Genomic DNA, 27912 nt, shown 5'->3' with positions numbered 1-27912 from the left:
GTTAGCTACTGTACTTAAATTCTGCTTGGGAAAAGATAAGCCCGAGATTACATACAGACAGTTGAAATTGTAACTGGTGTTCCCTTGCAGATTTCAGTCGTTTGATTTTTTTTACACGTGACATGGGGGTATTGTTGAAGAATGGTCGCAGGGTTCGAACCCGGTTTGAAGCATGAATGAAAATCTGAGTTTTTGTGCTTTGTGCTGTCCTATGTAGGCAGATGCATTGCGACTGGTCGATCCCCCAGTTAAGGAGTCCTACAAAATATCAAGGATCCTAATTCTATTTGAATCGGATCGTCACAGTCCTGAATTAGTAAATTTGGGTTGGGGGAAGTTCAAATATTTTCAGTCACACAAGATTCTGCCGTATATTTAGATGTCCGTAGATGAATTCTGGGAGAAATGGCTATCTGTTTTGTTCGTGCGGATGGGCATACAGTCCATATCGAAGAAGTTACAAACGAGAACTGAATTTTGGTAAGGAATAAGAAGGAAGTGTTTTCGCTTCGAAGGACAGAAATGGGAAGTTAAAATTTTATTGAACTTACACATGAAATCTAACAACTCGCTACACGCGGGTTACAAGCTGGCATCTCTTTGTTTTGTGAGACTCGTGAAACTATAATTCCGTACTCAATATGCATATTAGACTGACCAATGTTTCATAGGCCCTTGCTGGGTTACAACCTACAAGAACGCTATATTAATCTTTCCACCTCTTTAAGAAGAAAAGCCTCGAATTATGTTTAGAAGACTTTTTGAAAAGTGCTTATTAAATATTTCGTGTAACATTAACATTATTTTACCCAACACGTAAGAAACAATTTAGATAGGAATTGAATTATGATTTCAAGTTCGTTTACAATATAGATTTTTCCGTACAATATACTAAACTTTTTAGAGGCTAATTTTTAAGCCCAGTTTACATAGCAGAACTGCTTGACGGCCTCATTGAGCGTTCAGCAAGATCGCTTTTCCTAACCACTCGGATTAAAACACTTACGTTTTTATTTGTTATTTATTTGCGTGTACTTTGTAGATCTGATCATTGCAGGGCAAATATTTCTATATCCTGTCAATTAGGGACTTCCGATTTCGTCGGAGGGTGCTCGTGAAAGTTTACATCGTACGTAGGCTCTAGAGGGGGTTAGAGAGGGCAAGGGGGAGACTGCATGACCGAAAATTATAGAATGAACTTAAACATGATCAGTGACGTTCTTAAAGGATCACTCGTATATAATAATGTGGTGTGTTTTAGTGTACAAAAGTATTATGATGATTTAATTACAAATTTAATGAGATGGGTGGGACATATACCTGACATGGGGAAACGAAAAATGCGTTCAGTATTTTGGCTGGAATTCCTGAAGAGATGATACCACTCAAAAAGCCCTAGGCGTAGAGTGTAGTATAATATTAGAATGGATGTTACGGAAATAGGGGTTGGGATTTCTCTGGCGAAGAACAGGGATCGTTGGCGGGCTGTTATGAAGACGGTAAGGAACTAGAATGGTAATGGAGTTATTCTGTGTCTGGTTTGTCGAGAGACATTGACGTGTATTTCAATTTGATGTCACGTGGAAAGAGTGAGGAACATTGTATTCATGGGTGTACGGAAGTCAATTCTGTGTTTAATTTCCTTCCCTGTGTGCAATGTTGTGCGTGTTACAGACTGTACAGCACCAGTGCTCAACAGCTGGAAGATCTCTCAACCCAGTTTGGATTTATCGGTCCCTTTCCTCCATTTCTGCTTCCCTCCAGCCTTTTTAAGCCAATAAGAATAAGTGTTCTCCAGATTTCCTAGGATCTTATGTGTCCTGTACCATCGTAGTCTGCACCTAGAATGGACCGTAAGGGACAGTTTGCTGATTTTATGTTTATGTTTATGTGTAGTAGCCAAATGGGAACCATGTCCAATCAACTCTGATGGACACGGCCGGGCGTAACGAATTTCTTGTTTTAAACTGGAAATTCTTTCTTTTCCTGAGAACGTATTGTGTAGTTCTATGCAGACTACTGAAAAGAATGTTAGTGATCAAAGCACCGAGGGTGAAATGAGCTGGGCGTTTATCACGGTAGATGGAGGTTAAACATGCGAAGGGCTAAAAGATTTTAGTTAGAAAATCTGAAGGGAAGAGATTCCTTGGGAGATGTAGTTGTAGACGAGAAGATAATATTAAAACACGTCTTAGGCAGGTAGGGTGTGAGGATGTTCGTTGGATTCATCTGCCTCAAGATGTGGGTATGTGGCGGGTTCTTGTAAGCACGCTAAAGAATGTTTAGGTTCCATAAAACCGTGAATGAAAGAACAGTATCGGTGTTTAAGTTATAAGTGATGTTAGGCGTTCACGGTAATGCTGGTGCTGGCCACCTGTGGAAATGGTTCTTTTCTTATAGACGTTTCGGAGGAACATGCTTCCCTGATGGTGGGGACATGATGTTTATCCGTATCGTCGCCAACACGCCCTATTTACACAAGATGCCAGCTCTCAAAAAAATGATTATAATTTGTTATTTAAATTGATATTAGGAGTAAATATTGTGTAAAGATGTGGACTGGACCGAACTCGTGGGGGGGGGGGGGGTCAAGGATCAGTGTGATGTAATCATTGAAGCATTCAGTTTTTTGACCATATGAGTAATCATCAGTTTGTCAAGGAAGACCTTGCGTCATGAAGTAGTGTTAAATCATAGTAGCGGTTCAGTCTATACAATTCATTTATATAAGTACTACCTGGAAAACACAAAGGCAATTTAAACCAAGTACAGTAACATACTTAACGTCTTTGAGAGGACTGACCTTTCTTAACATGCACACTACAGCCTACATCTGAGGAGGATTAATCTCCTAATGCTACATAATAACTGTAATAAAGTCAAGGGATCCAACAGGTGGGTCAAATTAGACCGGTATAAAGACATTAGGCATTATTATATGCTTCTACAATAGGCTATAGGCTGTAAAGCTTTTAAGCTTTCATGGTAATAAAATTTTGTTTCCAGCCGTCAGATGCCACAAGACGGGACATTGCTATTAACCCTTGAGATTAATACGTCTCGCCACAAATCTTTCCGTCGGTGAATGGTGCTATAGTTGGCCCAAATTCCCCCTTTTTTTGTTTGGAACAGAACGAACAATTTTGATACTGTTTTGAAGTGTATGGTGACAGGGTTGTACAGTCTTGTTTGGAAGCACCTGCACTAGTAGTTTTACTTTACAGTATGGTCAACTTCTGTTTTCCAAGAGTATTAGTTCTTTGAAGTACGAAGTTCATGGGGAGGGGGGGGGTCCTTACATCAAAGAAAGAAAACCCTTCTCCATTACAAAGATCAGTTGGTTAATGATGTTTAAATAATCACTGTTTATTATGAGAATCGTACGAAACTTATAAAATCACTGTGCAAAATGCAGTATTAAATATTTGAGTAAGTGCTACATAAGAGTGGTTACCACTGTGTTCTTTAGATGCAATTGGGGAGTATGGGGTTCGGATTATTGGCTATCTTGGCCAAGATTTTCGTTGTTTTATTTGGTTTCTCCAGACGAAAACTGTGCAGATCTCTTTCAACCAAATCCTTAACTACCAACCACTCAGATCATTTTTCAGTGGCATTCGACCCTATAAATTTAGGCCTAGCCTCGAATGTTGGAACTAAAATTTTATCTAACACACTTCATGGTGCGGAGTTTTAACTGAGAAAAATATATTTAGTGCTTTGTCAAGGTATTCCGTACCTTTAAGAAATCCTAGCATTGGACTGTGTTAGTCCGGTCCTACTGTCGCATACAGTTTATGTCTTCTCTTATCCACGCCTACGGTCGCTTCCCTTGACGCTTCTTGTCCAAAATTCTGTAGGCATTTGAATCACCCCAGTGCATGCTACACTTGCATGTCATAGTTTCGTCTGTTATTTTTTTTGCGTTATTAAAAAACTAAGAATGAAGATATCCTTTGGGATGTTGTATCGCGTAATCTGGTAAATGATGATACAAAGTAAGGCGATGAATAGGGTGGGACAGGTAGCGTAGCGTACATTTTGGTTCAAATAACTGAGGAAGAGAACATTCGCGAGTCACAGGCTTAGACGAGAGGATTATAGTAAAATGTATTTAAAAGAAATATGGTGTAAGCCTAGAACCGGCTTTCCAAAGGTGATCTCATGTGAAGACGTTAATTAATCCTCATAAAAGGCAGTCAAGTTTTTGACCAGCTGAGAGACTGCCAGTTTTTAACAATGGCTCCGCTCCGTGCAGTTGGTTTCTTTTTGTCTGTGGCTGTATTCGAGAACAATCAAATTCTGGTTTCGAGAAACTTGTGTCTGGCTGCAGTGCCGTTACATACAAGTAAGCATCGCATTTTCATCCTTTCTACGATATCATTTTTATCGTATCTTCAAACTCCAGAATCGTTTCCTTTGACTGTCTTCCCCACTGAAGATCACATTTCTGGATTCACTCTTCTGTATTCAGACGCGGGCAATTTCCATGCTTGAAGAAACCTGCTTGATCACCGGGTCTGAACTTGTGCAGTCGCATAGTCGTCTTTGTTCATGGGCTTGGAACCAGCAAATCGCTTTACCCAACTTGTGAAACGCTTCTTTCTGTCCCCCCCCCCCCCCCCCTATACATTCAATACTTGTGGTGGGTCCTTCGTGGATTGAATTCATTGTAGGTTAGCTCCTCACGTGCTGTACGGTTACTGAATGCGAGATTGCAATGCGAAAACAACATGGCACATTCGATAGTTTTGGTTGTTTGTAACTTTCGTGTGTTATTTGCACAAAATTCGTGCTCAAAAGGGAGGCCACATCTGTTAATCCACGTGGCTCTTTTCATAAACTATTGTACATGACTCATCGCCACATATTTTATTTGAAACATTTTTCGATGTAGTAACATTTAAGTAAGTGCAAGGGAAATTATTTTAACCAGTGAGATACAGTTTTTTTAATGCGATTAGCTTTATTGTTGGTTTATGTCTACAATAAATGAACATAACGAAGAATGTTTTTGGAAATATGTGCAGGTCTAGCTCAGTGACGTACAGGTTTAATATTCTTGTTTTATATGGTGACTAGTAACTAGATACAAACTCTTTGACACGCTGTTTGAATCCATATGAGAATGCATGCCATCCGCTACTGTCATTAATTTAAACGGTTAATGCCAATTGCAATTGAAGAAATAATCGTTTCATCTTCTCTTCTTCCGTTAGTCTATAAGACTAAAATCTGAACTACTTTCTGTTTTTTCACTGCAGGTGAAGATGAACAATAAATACCAAATCAGCTACCTTGATCCTTGTTAACCTGGAAGTAGCACGGTGATAGCGAACTTCCGTGGCGTAGAGGACATGCCCCATATGTTAATTTGATTGGTACTCTGGTACACACAAGTAACTTCAGCTGTTGCTTTTATCAGTTAGACCTATGCATTCCAGTACTATAGTCAAATTGTAGAAGGTGTTTTAACTATTTAAAGCAGAAGGGTATGCCTTGCAATCCTGTGTACCGCCTGCTGGCACTTGTGTTTGTGAATTTCTCCTACAGAGCGTATTTATGGGCTTCGCGTTGTTTTAAGAATAATCAATGATTGATTATTTGCGTGTTGTAGCTGTCACCAAATTGCATGCTTAAGGCCACAGAATGACTTCACCCCCACGACTCTAAGTCATCAGTACAGCGTAGCTAGCTTTGCTATGCTGCTAGTTCTGAGCTGTCTTTACTCACCTGTGCTCTGCTATTCGTGTTTCAACGTTGTCTGATTTGTCTGTGACCTTGAAACATGCAGTTTTATGACTGCTACTGTAAAGAGCATTAACCTATTAACTGTAAATCCTACTGAACAGTAGTTTATTTTTACACTTACATATACGAGGTGCGATCGGAAAGTTTCAAGACTGCGCGTATAAAAACCCGTACACTTATCTCAGGTATTAAATTCATCCATCACCCTCGAAGTAGTTCCCCTGGGAGTGAACACAACGATCCCAGCGCCGCTGCCAAGCCTGGAAGCATCCCTGGAAATCTTTCTTTGTCAGCCTGTCAAGCACCATCTGCGATTTTGCCTGAATCTCTTCTATCGTCTCAAATCTCCTTCCCTTTAGCTGAATTTTCATCTTTGGGAAGAGGAAGAAGTTACACGGAGCTAAATCCGGCGAATAAGGAGGGTGCGGGATGACGGCCATGGTGTTTGAGGCCAAAAACTGGCGAACTTTGAGGGCGGTGTGCGCTGGCGCGTTGTCATGATGCGTCGCATGTGGAGTACTTCCTTTAGAATCAGCTGACAGGTCCCATAGCCTATCCCAACAATGTCGCACAAGTCGTTGATGGTACGACGTCGATCTTCGTGAATGGCCTGCCGAATCTTCGTAACATTTTCGGGCGTTGTGCTCGAAGATGGTAACAACGGAACGTAAAAATGCGTGTTCTTCGCCAAGTATTATTAGCGTATCTGCTGTACCAACTGGCCGAAGAATAAATATAACGAGAGTGTGACATACAATAGGGAAATTAAGAGATTAAACATTTAAACCCCTTTATGAATATTCCGACATTCTTGGGGGACACATAAATACCATTCCGAGGGCAGCAATGTACCAGCCGGCATAGAATTGACGATCTATGATCTGGAGTGACATCATGCCACTGTGACGTCATTCTTCTCTTTGGCCAGTATGAGCTGTAGTTCTTACGATATCCTCCAGCTTAGCTTAAAGGCGTCGTTTGTTCAGTACAACACTTCACGGAATGGTATCCTCGCCACGATATCAAAGACATCTTTATTTTCATTGCGGAGAACAAACTATATACACCTGATTGTTTCACATCACTGCTGTAGGCAGGATTCTGTGTTCCGTCAATAGTTGATGTTGCGTATGCGTTAAAGACAAGGGAACTTCAGTGATTTAGGACAAGGGAAATTGTTTTTCAGTCTGAAGTTCAGTTGCTGCTCCATAATTAAATTTTACAGCTTTGCCCTAAAGGAGCTGTTGGTATGAGTAAAAGATGTGGAGGTCCCGGTTAGTCTGGGCTGTATGCGTTCAGTATCATAGTTTAGTCTGGATTCATTCTTTGGCTTGCGTGACGTCACGCCAGTGCTTCTTTTGTTCTGAATCTTTATAGACTTAAGTGATCGCAGTATACGATTTTATGAAGGTCCTCAGACTTAGTTATCAGCTTAAGCGGTGGATTGCTGTTTGTTATTCATTGTTCATGACATCATATGTATTAACATATTTTTTCTTGAGAAAGTGGTCGTGCCTTATCATTAAGTATAGTAAATGTTTAATTGGAAATGACCTATTGGCCTTCTCTTATAAACAATTGCAGTTACCACAAAAACACCGCTCATCCGACTGACTTAGCTCAAACGTTAAGATCCGATGCAGGTAGGAACTTGTTATGAATAAAAACGCGCGCAACGTATAATACCAGGTTTTCTTTGAGCCAATAAATCCTTCTTTTCCTCCTCTTTTTCTGATAAATCATGTCCACTCTATTATCTGTGCTTTGGAATTACGTGCAAACACGCCAAAAATCTTTTAAAAATACACTATTAAGACAACCTTAAATTTCCCCAAATTATATGCTGTCAATTTTAGTACGAAGTGAAATGCTACATCCTCACTTCCCCAGTCGAGCTTCACCACCACCCACTCAACCACCCCAATATCATTGTAGGTCTGTATGTTCGTCTTTGACCTGTATTCTGTATGATTTGAGGTTTTCACAGCGGTGAGTCTGAAGATTTCTGTCTTCTGCGTTGTTGCGCTGTGTAGTCTGGTCGATGTTTACTAACGTTTCAGGGGTCATACTGCCTCCGTCATCAGGGCGATGAAGATTTCTGTCTTCTGGGTTGTGCTGTGTAGTCTGGTCGATGTTAACCAACGTTTCAGAGGTCATACTGCCTCCGTCTTCAGGGCGATGAAGATATCTGTCTTCTGGGTTGTTGCGCTGTGTAGACTGGTCGATGTTAACCAACGTTTCAGAGGTCATACTGCCTCCGTCTTCAGGGCCTTGAAGATATCTGTCTTCTGGGTTGTTGTGCTGTGTAGTCTGGTAGATGTTAACCAACATTACTGAGGTCATACTGCCTCAATCATCTGGGCGATGAGTATGAAGATTTCTTTCTTCTGGGTTGTTGCGCTGTGTAGTCTGGGCGATGTTTACCAACGTTTCAGGGGTCATACTGCCTCCGTCATCAGGGCGATGAATTCATCTTAGACCTGTATTCTCTTTGACGATCTACTTTTCCCCATGTAAATTCCACCTACATTTGTATGAAGGTAACACGCACATACACAAAGTTGGAATTAAATTTCGAGTTTTGTTCATATTTCAGGGACTTACGTGTTTCGTGAACATATATTTTCTTCCTTTTCGTTTGAGCTTGGACAATTCAGAGAGAATGCGTTAGGCCATTACTTTCAATTTCTGTGCCTAGGTTGGTAATACTAATGAGTTTCATTTGAATAATGTTGAAGTAGCTTTATCCATTTCTTTTTCTGGGACATCTCTCTTACAGCGCACGCTTCATTTACATCTCTTTTGAACTACGTTTTCATGCTTACAAGCACGTGTATTGGAGTATAATTTTCTGGCGTGGGATTTAAATTCTGAATGGAATTGAACCCTTAGAAGACATTTATAATTAAATTCAGTTGCTTATATAATTTGTATAATAGTTAATGTAATATCTCAGTTATGAAGGCGGTTGCTGTGTTTAGAAATGCCGTTGAATAATCGCCTAGGAATTAATCAAGCCGGTTACCTTCTGTGGGCATGTCAGTTTCCACACAGCACACTGACATGTACTCACCTTGCCTAATGCTGTCATCAGTTTGTTCTGCCGTAGTCCAGGTGACAACGTTCTGTCAACTTGCTGTGATTGCTGTTGGAACTCTGTGGGAGATGTCGACAGATAGATTGTCGAGGCTCGTAACAGCTTCCTGGGTGACTATCCTGGATACCAAACCATCTTTTAGACTGGGGTTTGCTTCTGCACTTTATCTGTCTTGTTCTGAACTGAAGATGATCGTAGCCTGGGTTGTTGCGCCTTGTAGTCTGGTAGAAGATTACCGATGTTTTAGAGGCTCCTGCTGCCTCTATATCATCAGGGTGATGACTCACCGCTCTGTAGAATAGGTCTATTTGTAAGTTTGGTCTCTGATGTAAAGTCGGTTTGTAATCCTCTAAAAGCAATACGATACCGCTATTTTTAGCAAACTTATACTATTATTGTTTAGCCTATTTGAACTTAATTCAAAATTGTTCTTGTGTGTAGTTTGGTGGTTTATTAATTAAATAATACAGAACTGCACGGATTAAATGTTCCTACCGAAACAGAAAGAGAGAGTGAGAGAGAGAGAGAGAGAGACAAGCCTTTATATCCGTCCCATCCAGAAAACAAAGTTATTGGTAGACTGGAAAGAATTGTCATATCTTTGTTCAATGGAATGCAACGCGGGTCAACATTGCCCCGGTAAATAGACCTGCATTCTACATTCTCGCTTGGGGATTCAATCATTGAGCTTTATGGTGGAGAGGAAGTGAATACTTTACACTTCTTAGTGCAGTAATAACACTTGTCACAATCTCATGCAGAGACCACGCGGCATTTCTTCTGTGATGTTGCTGCTGGACATCCCAAGTTTCTTCAGAAAACAGACGTTAAGCAGATGGCTCTTTGTTCAGTACCAAAAGTTACAAAAGGACGTAACGCAAAATCTATTTCTACCGTGATCTGTCCAATGATCTATCATTGCAGGTACATGGTTTAGATGATATTCCTTCATCGTACTTTATTTTTCGGCCCACGACTGCATTTGAATCTTACATTTTAATGTAGGGTAATAATCTGTAGCCAGAGCAGCCGCATTACAGAAGGGACGTCCTTATTATGTCTGTTTAGAGCCCGTCTATGCCGTTTACATATTGTTTTGTACGACGCAGTTTGAGGGTGTATGTTAACAGTGGAATGAAAAAAATATTTTGATCTAAGCGAGAGGAAGTAACACGACGAAGAACTAGGAATTCCTTCATTCCTGCTCTTCACTGCTGGCTCGTGCTAGGATGATTGACGTTATTTCTTCCTAGCAGCCACCTAATGCAGCAGTTTCGAGGCTCGTAATAGCGCCTGGAGCGGCTTTTCTTTGTTGTAATTCATGTTCATGGATACCCTGTCACCCACAGCATCCCAAAGCCTAGTTCCGGCATCCGGGGTATATTTTTGCTCGAAATGTGGCACAAAATCGTGCATGCCACCCGCTGGAGGTTGGATAGATGATAGGAACTTTGCAATGCAAATGTGCTGTAATACTACGGTAGGACATTCTGCAACCAGTAGGGACATAACTTGTGAGGAAGCTTGTACCTAACCGTTAGGCTGGTTTATCAATAACTGGCCTTACTAGTGTTGGGATGTATCCTGGAGGACACATGTCATGTGTCTTCACAGATATTTTCGTGGGTTTCCTTAGTCCTCACAGATACATTCTGGTATAGTTCCTTGAAACAAACCAACGACTGCTTCATCACAAATCCGTCGTTTCTTTCATCCTCCTAATAGGTATTATTCACCTCTGGCGTGTGCGAATTACACCTTATGGGCTCATCCACGTCTGTCTTATCTTTCCGAAGAACGAGGCAACCCGCATTACTCAAGGTTACTGTAACATTGTGAGCCGATTCCATTATTTGAACATCCTTCCAACAATAGTATTGATAATTGTTGAATACATTGTTGTAAACTATGCACCGATGTCATTGTTGTGGTACAACCGAGGTCGTTGGTGGCTCACAACAATTACGTCTGATCACATTGTAAATGACCTTGGATATAATTGTTGCCTATGTTATTATTTTCGTGTAAGAATAACTTTGATCCGTGGTTATTAACGAAGAACCTGCTGACGTCACTGCCCGTCTATGTCTCATAGCACGGTGCATAATATTATTACAGCTGATACATCGATGGACATGGTTTTCGAAACATTGATTTCTTTTGGCCGCTTGAAGAGGTTGTTGGCCCGAAGGATTTAATTGCAGTCAGGGTTTTGTTCAAGATCTGAAAGTGGTATCAATATGAATATGATTTTAGACCAGTTATATGGAAACAGGCGCAGGTGACACACGCAGATCTCTGCATTGTGTGTGACGCGACTGCCGCCCTACTGTGCCCCTCTGCCTTTCCGTCCCAACATAAAGTGGTCAAGCCGCTTTTCGATTTGTGTCCTCTCCAAGGGCTTCGGCGGGCAAGCTGTGCGCTCGCGTTGATATGCCGCCAGCAAGCTTCAGTTGCGGGTTCGAATCCCATTCATAATTGTTGTTTGATGTTGAACAACTTCGGAATGGATTGGAAGATGATGAATAGTTAAGGATTTGGAAGCAGGCGGTTGTGACCTATTTCAAGGCAGTTTTTCTGTATTTGCCTGGAGAAACTGAGAAAAATTACGAGCGACTTCAGTCAGGTTGGGTGGTAACAAAGCCGATATTTGAATAGAATTATAGAACAAAACCGTTGTGTAACCTCTTCGGTCATTACATCCGTGGCATAACCATTTTGACCACTTTAGAATGGCTGTCATCTCATTTGCTATACCGTGTAGTCTGGTACAATATTACCGACGTTTCACGGGTGCTTGCTTCTTTATCATAAGGGCCATCACCGTGGCTGACATTTTCACATTACGATATTTTTTCAGTAACTGCGGCCTATAGAATCTGCTAATTTCTAATGCGAAAATCACATCCGAAGAGTTATAGAATGTAATTATATTTTGTCAATAAGCCATGTTTTTGTGAATTTATTGGTTTGTATGTTATTCAACGACGCTGTTATTAACTGAGACTATATTGAATCGAAGTTGACTATCTTCTGGGATGTTGCGCCGTGTAATCAGGTAGAAACTGACCGACATTTCAGAGACGATTTATTGCCGTGATAATAGAGGCAATAATCATCTCTGAAACGTCTGCAAATTTATACCAGACTACACGGCGCAACATCCCAGCATTTCGTTGCCGTGAGAATCTAAAATCTCGCATGTCGTCGGGTTGGAAGGAAACAATTGTGACACTATTTATCGTACATTGCGGATCGAGGAAAATCTCCCGAATATGAAAAATAGCTGACCACCTCGCCGTTACGTTAGTTTGTTTTGATTAAGTCTAAAGTTTCAAGTGACTGGAGAGAAAAGCAGGTTAAAAACGTCGTTCGGTATTGAAAAACCAACTAGAATGGATAGTGGTTTAACTAGGATAGGCGTATACGTCTCTAAATTGAAATGTCCACCAAGCAAGTTTTCTGTCTGCGTGTGTGTGTGTGTGTGTTTAGTTAAAACGAAGTTTTAAAAGCATTTAGTCGCTTGGTCTAGTAGAGATGCATTATAAAGTGTAAACACACAGAAGTCATGGTGCACGGACCTTCTACTCAGCCGTAATCGGAATAGAATTTCTTCCACGTTTCGATGACACGACAGTCTATTTACACGCAGAGAGTGAATCCTAGTACATTAAGAATCCTATTACTCGTATAATTATCATTATATTCTTGTTAAGGATTAAGTTGAAAGATTGCAGTACCTTAGAAGCATTTTACAGATGTGGGTAATTTCTTCGGTTATTTGCATTTTGAGTGGTTGGAAATTTCTGTCATCAGAAAATCGAGTTAATAAATGCCCTAGAGTATATCATAAAGCCATTTCTCTAGTTAATCAATTATAAGAACACAATTCTTTACTTGTACTCTGTACTCGAATCTGGCAACTCAGTCGGTAAAGTGAAATTTCAGGTTCAAGCGGGGACGATTGTGAATGTGGTTGACTTATAGGTTGTTGTGCTTCTAAAGCAGCAAGCACATCTGAAACGTCGGTAAGCTTCTACCAGACTATTCGGCACTGCAACCCATCTTAATTTTCTTAATCAAACTACTTATATTTTGACTTGCGGTTTGCTTTCGGCGGAATAATCCAGTACTTTTGAAGTTGGTTTGTGCATGTGGAAGTGTATTTTATTAGTTTATATGTTTTTAAATGGTTAAGTAAACTTATTGGCGCAAAAATTGTTTTATTGCTGTGTGAAGTTGGCGAGGAATTTCTGTTTTTTTCTGTCTCGCGTTTACAAATAACTTTAATGGACACAGGTCGACCCAATTTTGCTGTCTATTGGCTAATACTACTTTGTATTCGAGAAGTCCTGGTTTTAAATGTGGTTTCCGATATACTAATATTCTTCGTGACTTTCCTCAGCCCCTTGAAGTAGATGCTGGGATGTTACCTTAAATTACGCCGTGTCACATTCTTTACAGTTAATGAAGTTATAGGTCGTTCTGTTGTTTCACATTATATATCCTAAACTTAGTACATGAAAGCGCAGTGCGCAAAGACACAGACGCTCAGATATTCCGCTACGGCTGGACCTGGGTCCTTTCTTTGATGGTTTCCACACTTGGAGAAGCGATTGTACTGGGCACAGCGTGTTGAGTCAAAAGAACGCTGTGCAGGTACACTGCTGCCTTTTCTTGTGCTTGGGATTTTACCAACAAAATGTTTTAAAGGCAACGTTCCAAGGGATGACAGGACTTCCACTTGAAGTCTCTCCCCTTGTCGATGTCACTTTCCTAGAACAAGAAGCATATTTTATAGCCTCGTCAGGTATGTGAACTTCTTCGTCCCTAAGACAACACACAGAACCTTTTTGGAAGGTCTCCTTAACGACTTTACCTTTTAATACATTTCATGTTCTTCAAGCTGTTTTATTTTTTTGGAAATATTTCACATGTTGACCAAAAATAGAAACTAGTTTTTTTTCTTACATTTTGAAAATTCGGAAGCATGTACTGGTAGTGTTTTGTCCAAGGGCGCATATAATGGGTCCACTTTCGTTGGAAGTCGGTATGACGGACTTGCGCCTTGTTATTTTCTAACATTCCTTTTCTTTTCACACTGACTTTTGGGATTAGATTTCCTTCCATACTTCTAACATGTTTCTAAAGCATATTTCCATTGCCTCAAAATCCAGCTATTATATTAATGTATAATTCCTCTCTTTAATTATTTTCTACTTTCATAATCTCTGAAACTGCATTTCAATTTCGTCAATCCTCTTTCTACGACCCCGACTTCTGATTAGTGCGAAAGAACAGGTCTTGCCCTTCTCTCATATCCAGCAATTTCGTTAGAGTATCCTTGTAAGGATTTTTGGTGTTGTTTTTTTCTCTCAGGAATTTTACTAATTTACTCTAAATGTATAAGTGTCAATAAAGTGTTACTTCATACACAAGAAGCTAAATTACGTTATTGCCCAGTGCAGTAAAACGGAAGCGGAAAATGTTATATCACGGGTGATAACGCAGTGCATTCTTAATTCTGGATCCACCGTCGGAGTCATGCCACTTGTCTGAGTGTGGAATTAGAAAATCATGACAGTAAAGTAAGCCAAGGCACAAATCGAACTGTGGGGCCAGGAAGCAAATTAGATCCACGGAGTGGAGTGCTTGTTGAGAAGGTGATCAACGCTTTTACGGTAAATAAATTCCGCGTCTCTAGTGGAACCGGGATGTTCATTACTGTGCTCACAAAACCCAGAAGGCGAACTCTACACTGATCTACTCCCCTCTCCCCCCGGTCCGTTTCCTCTTTGAATGTATGACCCTAATTTGATAAAGAGGAAAAATTTTGCAGTATTCTTAGTTTTGCCTTTAATTAATTTTTTTGGTCCTTTTATTTTCATCACCAGTATTCTTGAACACTCTGAATCTGTGTTCTTTTCTTGAGGTGAGAGTCCAATTTTCATGTCCATACAAAACAGCAGGTAAAATTACACTTTCATGTACTTTAATATTTATGGTTTTTGGTAGGAACAGAATAATAGCGAGGTTTGTTAACATTTGACTTGTTTATAATTTATTAAAAATGACGCCTGTAAGAGGCCAATTTTCGTTTTGAGAAGTCCGAATAATATATTATTTATTTTGATTAATAATAACCACGTAGAGGTCCATGTTTTGTTCATATTTCTTTATTTAAATTTTGTGAATTCTTTTGTGCGTATGGTATTTTTGCCTTCATGATTTGTGGTAGGCCTACTGGAAGAATGTAACCGATTCGAAGAATTCTGTATTCCGAGGTCTGACTCTGTAACAGAGCGTATTTGCATGTGTCACGTAGCTTAATCGGTTCATCTGCATGCAAGGTACAAGGTTACACGACGAGTGAATTGTTATATAAATTCGTTTTCTGCCAGTAAATGCCAACATTCAGTATTCATGAATCAGATAGGAGCCTTTATCTTGAATATTCTATTTCTAAGACTGCCTTCATGAACATTCATAACTTTACAAAAATAGTTAAAATGTTTTACTTATTTTTTTCAAATATTGTTTACATAACAGATCTATTTTAGCTTGCTTTTCCTCTCTCCCTCTTTTTCTCTTGTTTTTTTTTTCTTGGAAAATCTTAAGGGTCGAGATCACTCAAATCTTATTAGTTAGTTGTTGCTAGGTAAGTTATTAGTTTTTAATTTAATCTTTATTAGAGACCATAGGAAGTCAAAAACATCGTAATTTGTTTCGTTTTATGTCGTTCAACGTATTTCTTTCACTTGTTATGGGACCTCTGAAGCTTAGCATAGCCTACGGCCCCAGGGTGTCTAAATCTGGCCGTGGGTGGGAAATACGAATATCCCTACCCCTTCGTTCAGTCGAATCCACGTTGTCCAGTCACTAGTCAGTAATTTCACTGGTAAAGGTACCCCTACTTATCACCTATTTTAACAGTGCACAAAAGTTCAGATCTTGAGGGACTTTTGCATAAGACAAAATCACTATGCGTGATTATAACCACGTGTAAATTTCCTCAGTTTTTCTTCGTCATTCTTTCAGCACTGCAGTATGTTATTGCCTTTTCAATATACTAAATGGTTCCATTGCAATAAACTTGTATGTGCCGGCGAACCAATAAATTACGACGTTTTCGTTGGTGAACGACTCGCTGCACATAAAACACGATTCAGCGTTCTATGTGGCGAAACAAATGAAAAGTGGTCTAAACTTGTTGCCTGCTAAGGTGCTATAAATTAATGGATCAAGCAAGCCTACATGGTCGGTGAGAAGTTTTATATGCTCATGCATACACTTACGTACGTACAGGAATTGCCGAGATACTTTAACTGTTCTCTTTTGTATTTGTTCTAACTCTGTTTAACCATTAGCACAAAATGTGTTTACTGATTGCTTGCGTGTTTTGTGGAGTTGTACGAATGGCGAGGTCATGTCGATATCTGGGAGGAAAAAAGAAGGATCACAGTAAGAATGGAACGAGAGTTCTGTAAAGAAAATAGGGCGTCAGCCCGTTGTGGCATATATTTTTGGTAACTTAATGATATTTACGCGCATGTAGGCCATAATTTTGGACTGGAATGTGATTCATGTTTTAGAGGTACCTAATCGATTATTTCTAATACGTTTCATACTCTTGAAACGCATACATTTTCTGACTGAATGGGACATATAAATTCCCTGTCTTAAAAGAAAACCTAAGGTTTATATAGTTTTCATAAAAATTTGTCACTGGTACTAGTCACAAGCCAGATGAATCAAGTCTAAACTTTCATAGGCCTGTCATATTACTTTAAGTTATATTTTAATATTATCCTTCCATCGACGTCTTGGTCTCACAAATGATCTATGTATTTGTGCTTCTCCTCTATCTTATTCTTCTTGATTTGATAACCCTCGAATAATATTTGTCTGTCAAATTATTAATTATCGTATTTATAAAAACGTGTTCTACAGTTTATTTTTGATCCAAATCAAATGTTAGAAAGTCACTGCCAGTGATCAGTACACATTTTCGGTTTTATGTCGTCTTATTTTCTTACTTCCAAAGGAATATTCGGTCCTATGTAATTCCAGAAACATTTATACTTTCTATTTCCGGAAACCCAGAAAATTTCTGATGAAGACAGGCTCGTTTGAGGCATATTTGTTATAGTTTTAACTTTAATATAATGAAATAAGTAAAGTAAAGTAAAGTAAAGTTTGTCCCACTACACGCCATGTAGGCGCTTGGGGGGAGTGGAGGTATAGCTCCTCTCTTTCTTGACCTCGGCACTAGATGGGGGTGAGTGGTCAGCATCACGTCTCGGCCGGCTTTACCCCCGGGAAAGGACCCCCGGTACCCATTGTAGAGGAGGCTGGGTGGGCCCCAGAGCCGGTCTGGACGCAGAGGCTAGAGGAAAAATCCTCTGCCCCCGCCGGGGATCGAACCCCGGTCGTCCAGCCCGTAGCTAGTCACTATACTGACTGAGCTATCCCGGCTCATATAATGAAATAAGACCGATTTCAAACGATGGTTTGCCAAACAAAGCTTTAGTGTTCTTATTTTGTTACATTATACATTTTAATTTCTATTTCTAATGTCATATTAATGTCTTGGGTGTAAAATGAAGCGAATTCGAGTGTGCAGTGAAAAGGGAACATTTTCAACAAGTGTCAGTTTCACACGCCTACCTCATCATTCAATGTGGGCCACAGACACCGGGGGGGGGGGGGGGGGGTTGGGTGTTGCCTTGACTTACCGAAATGACCCTCGTAAATCTCTCCACAAACCTATCCTGCCAACAAACGTTTCTGTACTGAAACCACGGAGCGAAAGAAGAGATATGCCCTATGTTAACTAATTCTGTGTTATCATATCCGTGTGTCTGTCCCTTGTAATAAGTTTTGAATCAGTTGGGTGTGAACATATGAAAGACCTTCAGAATACACGCGACGTTTAAGGGGAATTTTTTTAGTTAAACAAGAATATGATGGTATTGCAAAATTTACTCTGTATTTATATTTCGATATAATAGCAGTAAATAATTAACTATCGGGGTACATGTGAAACATTGCATGGAATTATACCTTCGATCCTCAATATTGTGTGTACCACCTGTTCTAACATTTAATAACTACATTTTGCCCGCAGTGTATTTATGGGTTTCATATAGTTCTCAGAATGAACAATGGTTTTTTCGTTAAACAACATTAACGAATTGGCCTTTGTAACGCAGATGTGTTATATTCTTTGAGGTAGCAATTGAATTTTTAAATATTATTCATGTGAGGCATCTTCGGGCTTCAAATTGTTCAAGAAAATTACGATAAATTTTGTTTGCTGCATTTTCTGTACAATAACAATTCCAAATATGCTGATGGGTGTTGAACATCGTCGTATTTGACAAATTTAACATAGTGAAATCGTACACAGAAACGGATAGCTATAGTTACACATAGCCTTGACATACTATGTATTAAAACATTTAATGGAAAGCTAACGTCATACGTCCTTCTAAGAACTTCTTACTAGAAGCCACGTGGCATAGAACTATCAACATAGTCAAACATGATTACCATTCAATGAAAGAGAACCAGGCGCTGGCATAATTCCACATGACATGGGTTCGCTGTGTCACACGTGTTTCAGTGCTATTTTGCAAGCTGTTTGTACCTTTATTTTAACAAACACTTGCCGTCAAAATAATTTAACACATAATACTACGAATGTAAATACATAATACAAATTTGGAGATGGTTTGTTTGATGTTTTCATATTTAGGAAGAGGGTGTGGAATGAAACTTTTGTATTCTAAGGAAATGCCACAGCATGTACCTGGACGGACTGGGAAAACGACGTCGATAGACGGTTTCCGCTGTCGAATTTTGAATCATGGTCAAACTACCGTACTGCCGACCCAAATTTGCTTGCCCTGGAAACAAAATTCTATTTGCATGTTTATTTATTATTGCACGTTACAGGTCTGTACCTACATAGAGCTATGCGGAAGAATACCTGCACCGGTTCTCGACTAGCCATCCCGACGTTACAAATCCTGATTACTGCTCGTATTATGTTGGTTGCTGTTGTTATAGAAGAATCGCACAACTTCAGTATTAAGGACTGAAAACAACCAAGTACCTAACCGACACGTGGTAGCAGATTCTGAAGGTTCAACATCGTTCTTTTTTACCAAGGCCCGTTATTGCCTGTTTTGTTTAGTGGCGAATTCTGGTCTAGAAGTCTGGTCGTGAGGAAATGCAGTATCATTAAATTATCTCAACAGTGATAATGATAATTATATAATAAGCTGCTGTTTTGTTATATAGTAAAATATTCATTTTTTGTATTCCCCCAGTTTTAGTTGTCTAAAGACGCATTAATAGCCAAATCGGAGTATTTGCCTTGGTATTATTCCAAAGAATACGTCCAATTCCGAATCGTTTGGAAAAGTTTTGAAGCATCAGGTTGTCAACCCTGCACGCAACATTCAATCTGGTGGGACAACAGTTGTTACCAACTTTTGTGAAAACCGTCCAGTTGCTTGAAAAGCTATCATCACCGTACAAAGCGTTTTGTCTGTCCAGAAATTGACCTGAAAGTTCGAAATTTGCTTTGTGTTCACTGACGGTCATCATCAACAATATACATTGTACAGGAATTTGGGTGTTTATTAACATAATTTTGTACGTAATGGTAAAGAAAATAGTTCCAAAATCCTAACCGCAGTTGTACCACTGTCGTTCTAGTAACTCTCGAGTTGAATCTGATTGTATCTGTACCGTCAAAAATTTTGTGTTTGACGATTAGATGACGCCGGAAGGAGTCAGTAGAACGTGTGCAAAAGTGAAGTATTAAAATCCTTATAATAGGACATTATTTATGAAAGTAATATGATGTTGATTCGCGTTACTTCTCTTTGTGTGAAAAACCATGGGCGCAGAAGAAGCGTTGTAAGATAGCTGAAGACATCGTATGAAGCTGATCTTGTAACCTTCAGTGTGTCTGCACGATGTTCGCCCGCCAGACGGAGTTGCGTGATAGGCACCAATTGAGGTGAGGTTTGTGATAATAGATGAATTGGCACGATGTGGCTATAATCAAGGGTGAACAAATGTTGGCTCAACAGTAAAATTAAAGTTTATTTGTCATGTGCCTCAATGAATCGAACGCAAAGACAGGCCCGTGTGTTTATAATACTTCGAAAAATACCCAGGTTTAGGAATCGATAAGTTTCTTCATATTATACGGGAATGAGGTTGCTCGGTATCCCTTCTACCACCCATTCCACCCTTCCTGTGTTTTACGTGTCTGGAATTTCAAGCAAGTTTTGGCATGCGGTGGGAAGTCATTATATCTTGTGTGTTCTGTGTTGTGTTTTCTTGTATATTTATTTATGTCTTTCAATTAAACGTACACCTCCTTTATGTTTGTCAAATATTATTGTACTTTATCTGCTAAAGTTTCCTGCATTATTTATGTTACATTTGTACCCGAAAACTCATTCATGTGGGCACAAAAATTGCTGATTTATATTTATGTTATCTAAGTACATGTATTGTGTAGATATGAACACTGTTGAACGTTATCTTCTGAAGTATGTTATTTATGTTAAATTGTTAACCTGAATATTGTAACACACAACGCAATTACTGTATTATTTTACGAACTTACGTTTTTTTTTAATTTCAGCAATGCCCTATATGTTAAATATTTGTATATTGTCTTTTGTCTTCCAAAGGGCATTGGGTTTCCTTGAAAATGAGGTACCACTAGTATTACAGCTTTACAAATTGTCTGGCATCTTTCTGTTTTTCTATATCTTAATACTTTGGGCATGGAAGGAAGGTGAGTTTTATAACGCCCCTAAATAAGTAGAAAATAATGCAGAATTTGGGGAGAATATAGTTAAAATAGAAGGATAAATTAATTGTGATCTACAAAATTATTCATTTTGGCTTGACTATTTGATAGTTTGAAACGGTACGATGGTGTGAACTTTGGGGTCATACCCGAGAAAGGTAAAGTTGTAGGATTATGTACTTTTGGAAATTATGTACATGAATAAATTTTATACGCCTCTCGTTCGTGGTATTCTGGGTCACGCCATGTAGTCACATGGTGTCTATCCTGAAGATGAAAGTGATACGTTCCACCGAAAATATGATTATTACCTACGAGACTACTCGCAACTAGAAGACCACAGCCAAAATTTTCACAGTCGTGAAGACATTTCATACATAGACATAATTATATATTTATTTACGATTATTTGTGGACTTGCTATATGGACTAAAGTATTTGAATGAAAGCAGGGGTCATAAGTTCTTACTAATACCTCTTTAAGTTAAGAGCGTCTTCGTTTCGTATCATTTGGTATTTAACATACTTACAACAGGACAGACCACTATACTTTTCCGTATCTTGTTACCTGTGACAAAGAAAGGGACGTGCAGAGGCTTCTGTTTCTCATTTTGTTTCATGATGGAGTTTGGTAAAAAGTGGCCGTGACGTTTCGAGTGTCCATTTCAGATAGGGAGCAGTGTTGCTTCAATTATAAGTCGATAGCGGCGCACGCACGGAATGAATTCTTTCTTTTTTATAGTTGGATTCCTCTCCTGGTCCACACAGCGGTTAAAAATGGTAACTTCGTGTGCCTTCATGTTCAAGCACGCCTGATAACTGGACGAAACACATTTAGTTAAATTTAAGGAAGTATTTTGATGATTTTAACTTCATAATAAAGACTTCGCTGACCGTGAAACGAAGTAACTGAAATTGATTTATTGGAGTGTAAACAGCGATTAATTGACCGTGTGGGAGGCCTTTCCTTGATATCATAAGTCGTTAAGTAACAGTATTGTTTAAAATGTGTTTTATGCGTATAATACCTATTATGTGGCAACACAGGTATCACCGGGAGATTTTTCTTAAGTAGTTAATTGGCAATATTGTTCAAAATCTGTTTTGTTAAATATGTATGTTGTGTGTCTAATACTTCGTTGGTGGCAACACCGGTAAGACAAGTGGCCCCACTGGGTATTTCTAAATGTCAATGGAAGGGCCTCTTCTCACATCGGTGTTGCCATCTGGTAAAATAAATGTCAGAGAAAGGAACGGAAAAAAAGATGTTATCATTGCTAGTCTCTTAACACTGAAAAATCTGTAGCTTAAACATCGCATTAGTGCAAGCGTCTATGGACGGCAGAAAACGTTCCTGAATTTTCCAGAACTTTAATAAATTCTTATAGTTTACTTACTTTTGGTACCAAAAACTAAATTTCTTTCGCACGTCTCAGCGGCTGGCTTCCCCAGATCGTTTCTCCCATTTTCTTATCTTCCTTCTGTTCTGTGTCTCATGCGGTTTGTCTCTCCTATTTCAAAACGCTTTTTTCTGTGACAAGTGACATCCGACTGTGGAAAATGTGTTTTGACGTTGACAGTGGTCATTGAGTACTGGCGACAGGCATCGGATATAATATAACGCAAAAGAAACACAAAGGTAGGCAAGCCAGTCATCATCAAAGCTTCTCTGGCTACTGATCGAATCTAGATGACCAGTCTAGAGAGTTTATTTGGAGCGTGGGTAGACTTTCAAACAGCAAAGAACTCACCGCGACTCCCGTAAAAAAAGCATGGTTTATATACAGACTAAAAATTTGTGATGGGAATCAGAAGGGCTTGTTTTATTACCAGTCTTAAACACAGCATGACTGGATTCCTGTGACCTGGCCCGACGGTTTTATTCCTACTCTTTCGTTCCAAGTGGGAAAAGTATTCAGAATTGGCACACATACGTGAATGAGAGAGAGTAGAATTCGCTGCCCTGAGGAATTCAAGCAAGAAATATAGGACTACAATAAAAGAAGTTTGTTCCGGGGGGGGGGGGGGAGGCCTCTGTTATTCATGCATGAAAATTGGAGGTAAGGGTAAAGATGTTTCATTTGGATCAATATAAGGGATTAACCTCGAGTTCTGGTCCCTATATTCTCGGTGCCATTGTTTAAATGGCTTTTACGGCTACCCGGACGTCGTGGCCAAGAAATTCGAGTCCCATAGCCAGTGACTTAGCAAACTGATTATTACAAAATTCTACTCATTGACAAAAGTTTTGCACAATAAAGTGTTACAAAACTTTTTTTTATATTTTGTCTTAACATTTTACGTATGATCTTTTATTTAAATTACTATATAGCCTTGTTGTTTGGGATGAATGTTCAACATCTTGAATTTTATGTTATACAGTTCAGCAGAACAATCATTATAAACTTTTGCTTGAATTCATCAATCTATGTTTTGTAAACCAACTATTTCTTCTTCCGTTTCTGTCTTAATTTCTTTATTTCTTCTCTCTGCTTTATCGCACATCATGTTTTCTTAATGTGACTGCACTCCATTACATTTGTATGGCAAATGCTGTATCGTAGCAATGTAATTTCGTACGAAGTGCTTTAAAGAAGACGACAGAAATATTTTGCGGACAGAAGATCAGAAGGCATTGAACATTCACTCTGCTTTATTGCTGCAACTTTATTTAAGTGGTTTTATTATGAATTATTGAGGTTTGAATAGAAATTTCCAAGGCCATCTTTAAGTTTCTTTCATCCGACATTCTTGAATTGGAGTTAATGGCTGTTGTTATAAAACAGCTATAAAATTTACAGAATTTTTAAATGTAAGCGATTGGACTGTAACCTCATCAGCTACACACATTCTGTTTGTAACTTGGCGTTTGATGGCCACTGGGGTCACTGTTCAGAGTGCGCATCATTGCATGTTTATCTTTAAAAATCCTGCACATGATATATAAAGTAACGCACTTTAAATAAAAAATTGCAAAATTATAGCTTTGATTTTGTACAAACGTATCCTAATAATGCAAATAGTATAAATTGTGAATTTCTATTCTGCTTATATGGATAATGAAATAACTAAAACCAGAACCGATTTTGGACATTTTAAATAGGCATGTTTAAGCAGTTGAGTTTAACGTGTTGATAGAATGCAAGGAGACAGATTTCTAAAACTTACAAATTATAAACTATGGATTAAGGGATCCAGGTTGACCTTCAAAGAAACTTTACATGATCTAACCCTTTGACTACTAGATGCTGCTGCTGATGATGTATTCTTATGGACGAACAACATGGCATGATGTATAGAAATCATGAATACGAATGAATGTATCCTCATAATGTAATTTGCTATTACGTTAGTGGTAAGTTTTCTGAATGTATTACCTTCCTTTGTTGCAATATTGCAAGTGATATTACATTTCTAACATTTGTAATTCATGCTAAAGTAGATCTACACCACCCAGATGACCTTCCATATCGTAGTTCAGAACGTGATGAATTGTCTTGTGTTTGGGATGTCCCTGTATCGTGTCATAGGTTTTTTTGTTGGGTGAGATACTAGGAAAGTGATTATGAAACATTTAATCGAATCCAGACCAATCTCCGCCCATTTTTTGTAAAGTTTTAATTTTAATATCCCTCATCATCTGTTATGTGGCAGAATAATCAATCAGCCACGGTATTTACCGGGATAGCTCCACGTCCGAGCTTCGATTCCCTGCAGGGGCAGGGCGTCACGCCCATGCCATCTCCAAGTTCCATTCATCATTCTGTCCAGTGTGTTTGGAGGCATTTTTTAGACGGCTAAGCGGTTAGATTGGTATACCGGTACTTGATAATCCGATGAAATAATTAGTAGACTGTATAATTTATTGATTGATGAAAGGGATTCTTACATTTGTTATCGAGCCACGTTGTTGCAAACATGTGATCCTTAATTGCACCAAAATTATACAAGAATCGTGTTGTATAAATATACTGTTATATCAGGACCATAATTCTGGTGAGATGTGTGCAACCAAAGCAGCCAAACGCAAGAAATTCTCGAAATTCCCAAGATAAGTTCAAAGTTTGGGATTTAAACCGGCGTGGCACTAAATTTACTTATTGAAGATTTCTGTCTTCATACTCACCTCTGTGAAAACCTCAAATCTTACAATTTATTTATTGTTGACTAGTAAAAATTTACACCATCAACTGAAGTGGCAAGGGCTGGTGTTCATTTCTTCCCAGGTCAAGCTGCGTGGCAGAGGAACCTTTCTGCTTTTGATGTGTCAGCTTCCAGTAGGAGGATAGCTAGAAAATCTCAAATTCTCTTGAAACTAACTGAAAATATAGACCTGCGTGTACGAATGTACACGTTGTCCGGCATTTTTAATCCACCTATTTTGACAAACATTTGTTTAGAGATTATGACATTTATATTTAAAACAGAAACAAACATTAGATAACTAAGCGTAAATGAACAGTCAATTAGGCTACATCTTCATGGAAAACAATCCTTGAAGAGCTAATAATTTTTTCCGGTTCAAAAAATTTCCCACGTTTTAATGAAGGCGTGTAGGATTTGAGTTCTCACGGCGGTGTGTCTGACATGGCTGTCTTTTGGGTTGAAGAGCCGTGGAGTCTGGTAGATGTTTACCGACGTTTCAAAGGTACTTGCTATCTTCAGTGACGAATCGCTCGTCGCGAGCCAAATGAATGAGTTCGCATATTCACATTCTGTTTCTTTGAGAAAAATTTTGATATTTTAGTCCATTTTCGCCATGTTTTCCCAAGTAGTCTTTTCCTCACAAGATTTCCGTCTGTTTTTTTGTTTTTTTGTATTTAGTTTTCATTTTTCCATGTGCACTACATACCCTGATAATTTTATCCGTCTTAATTTGACCACCTTAATAATATTCAATAAATAATACGAATTTTGATTTTTATAATTGTGTAATTCTTTAGCCTTCCGAACAATAGCGTAAATAGAGCAACGCAAACGAACTGTAATGTGTGGCCACAGCACAGGCAACTGAAGAAAACTCTGGTGTCAGGAAATTACTCTTGCATCTTACTTAATCCCTTAGAAGTATTTGACGATCGCGTGCCCTTTGGTAAAAGCCAAAGATTGTAATGATTCAGTGCAGGCATGTGCGACAAACAAAGTCAATAGGCGATTATTTAATAGGCTTGTTCATAATTTTAAGCAGAGACGCCCGCCTAGTGCAGAGAACAGAATGCGAGTCGAGTGAACTGTAAATGCCGGTGATCAGGAGGAAGTTATAAGAGCCAGCCAGCCAGCTTGTTAGGATAGCCCCCTGGATGCAAAATGGCGGTGTTGATACCAGCTGGACACGCCTACCCGTCACGCTCGCCTTGTTTACGCACAACAACCCAACAATTTAGCGCAATAAGTGCTCTGGCCCCATCATTTCTTGTGAAGATGAGTTAGTGTTGGTTGTGTTGAGTGAGGGGCATACACTAGGGGTGCCCATGCATGTTTTTGTGTCATTTATGGCGATGTACTTTCTGTGAGGATGATGTGTGCTGTGAACTGAAAGTCCAGGGGAGAACAACCGTTAACAGCAGCAAATTATTTTCTTACCTGGTAAAAAACACCATATATCTGTTACAGAGATCGTTTGGTTAATGCAATTGAAAGAAACAGTGGTTGTTCTGATAAATACGAGACCAATGAGGACTTAGAGCGGATTTGCTGATTGTTAAAGCAGTTGCTAAGGGTCTACAGCTGGATTTTGTAGAGTTACCTCTTCTACCAACTATTCTGGAGCTGAATTGGCTTTTAATCAGTTATTTCAAGGTTTATTTGAAATAGTAAATTAGTTATATTCCTTGTGTTTGCCTATTCATTTGTTCAGTTCCGTAGAATTTGTGGTTTCAACGGCTGTGAGTCCGAAGATGGCTCATGGCCCTGATGATGGAGGCAGCAAAAACCTCTGAAACGTTAGTAAACTTATACCAGACTACACGGCGCAACAAACCAAAAGACAGCCATGTTTGTGATGTGGGTGTTGTTTATACTGCACTTTCCCGTGTTCCTCATTGAACGCTCCGTTGATTTGAATCCAGCCCACGTTCTGTTCTACTGTTCCTTTTAGATAAGTGTTAACTATCTGCTCACTTGCGTGTAGATCCCCCACGTGTTCTGGTCCCTCCAGGCTATACCTCTAACGTTTTGTTTGTATTCGTCATTTCCCATTTTTCCTTCTCATCTTCTTGATTTGGTGTCTCTCATAATATTTAGCGAACATTACAAATTATGAATCTCCTTGTTATGTAATTTTACATCCTCGTGTTGTTCCTCCTATGTCTTTTGGGTCTACACTTTTTCCCGAGCGTTCTCAATTTATGTTCTGCCACAAAAGTAAGAGACACAGTTTTTAACTTATACATAACAGCAGATAAAGAAAGTAATTATGGTCTTGTATAATTCATTTTAGTAAGCCTTTTGTAAGATATGGGAAGATGAAAGATTCCAAACTAGATGGTAGCAAACATCTGCTGTCAACATCTTCGGATATGTAATTTTAATATTTTACTCTCTTTTACAAATATATTTTACATCTTGAATAACTTAGTACCTGCCTATGTGTTGCTGTTTTGTTCTGAGAGGTGCTTAACTTCATGATCAGTCTGCTGATGCTGATAAAAGTCATGTAAAACGTCAACGGTAATAGTCGGCCTCGGAATTTGCTCGCGGGTCTCTGGAATTTATGATAATGATGAACCACCGACATGAGTTAGATTCTTAAGCCTGCCACAGAACCCCTGCCAAATTGTTCGGAACACATAGAAATGAATTAATGAATTTTATAACCCGTGATTTAATCCCTGCCCTAATTTGATTATCTTATTTTCTGCTTAAATGCAACATAATCGCGCACAAACATAATTTTGATTGTTTGATAAGCTTGTGAAACTTTCGTCATTGTTACCGGTTTATGGGCAGTTAAAATGGCCGAGCCAGCGTGTCTGAGACGTTTATCCGTTTGGGCCTGTGTGCTAACTAGCCGTGATTTGTGATGCATACAAATTACTGAGAGGCTGTAACGTGTACGGTCACAGAACAAAGCATTCGCAGAAGAAAAATAAGAAGAAGAAGGATACGGATGTAGTATGTAGCGAATTTACTGTGAAAAGACAGCTAAGGTGACGTGTAATTAATATATGAATAAAGAATCTTTGTTTGTATGTTCAGAGGCATACATTAATTTTATCTTAGGGGC

The 27912-nt window shown here is 39.0% G+C and overlaps 1 protein-coding gene and 1 long non-coding RNA gene across 8 annotated transcripts in view; both read left to right on the top strand.

The window, feature by feature from the left end:
* LOC110841493 (lysine-specific histone demethylase 1A) overlaps window positions 1-27912 on the top strand; it is a 502755-nt gene that overhangs the window by 300351 nt on the left and 174492 nt on the right. The window lies entirely within an intron of this gene.
* The window catches only part of LOC110841501 (uncharacterized), a 122720-nt gene that overhangs the window by 3204 nt on the left and 91604 nt on the right, over window positions 1-27912 (top strand). The window contains exon 2 of one of the 4 annotated variants that reach the window (XR_002547208.2): window positions 18806-20251. The exons of the other annotated variants lie outside the window; for them this stretch is intronic. This is a non-coding gene — a long non-coding RNA (uncharacterized LOC110841501). Of the gene's footprint in view, window positions 1-18805; window positions 20252-27912 lie in introns of those variants that run through there. 4 annotated transcript variants of the gene reach the window in all.

Source organism: Zootermopsis nevadensis, unplaced genomic scaffold (genome assembly GCF_977971745.1).
Source record: "Zootermopsis nevadensis isolate Lab colony 2312 unplaced genomic scaffold, Znev_1.0 Znev_ptg000010l, whole genome shotgun sequence".
Classification (NCBI taxonomy): domain Eukaryota; kingdom Metazoa; phylum Arthropoda; class Insecta; order Blattodea; family Termopsidae; genus Zootermopsis; species Zootermopsis nevadensis.
This window is presented reverse-complemented; position numbering and strand designations above follow the sequence as displayed.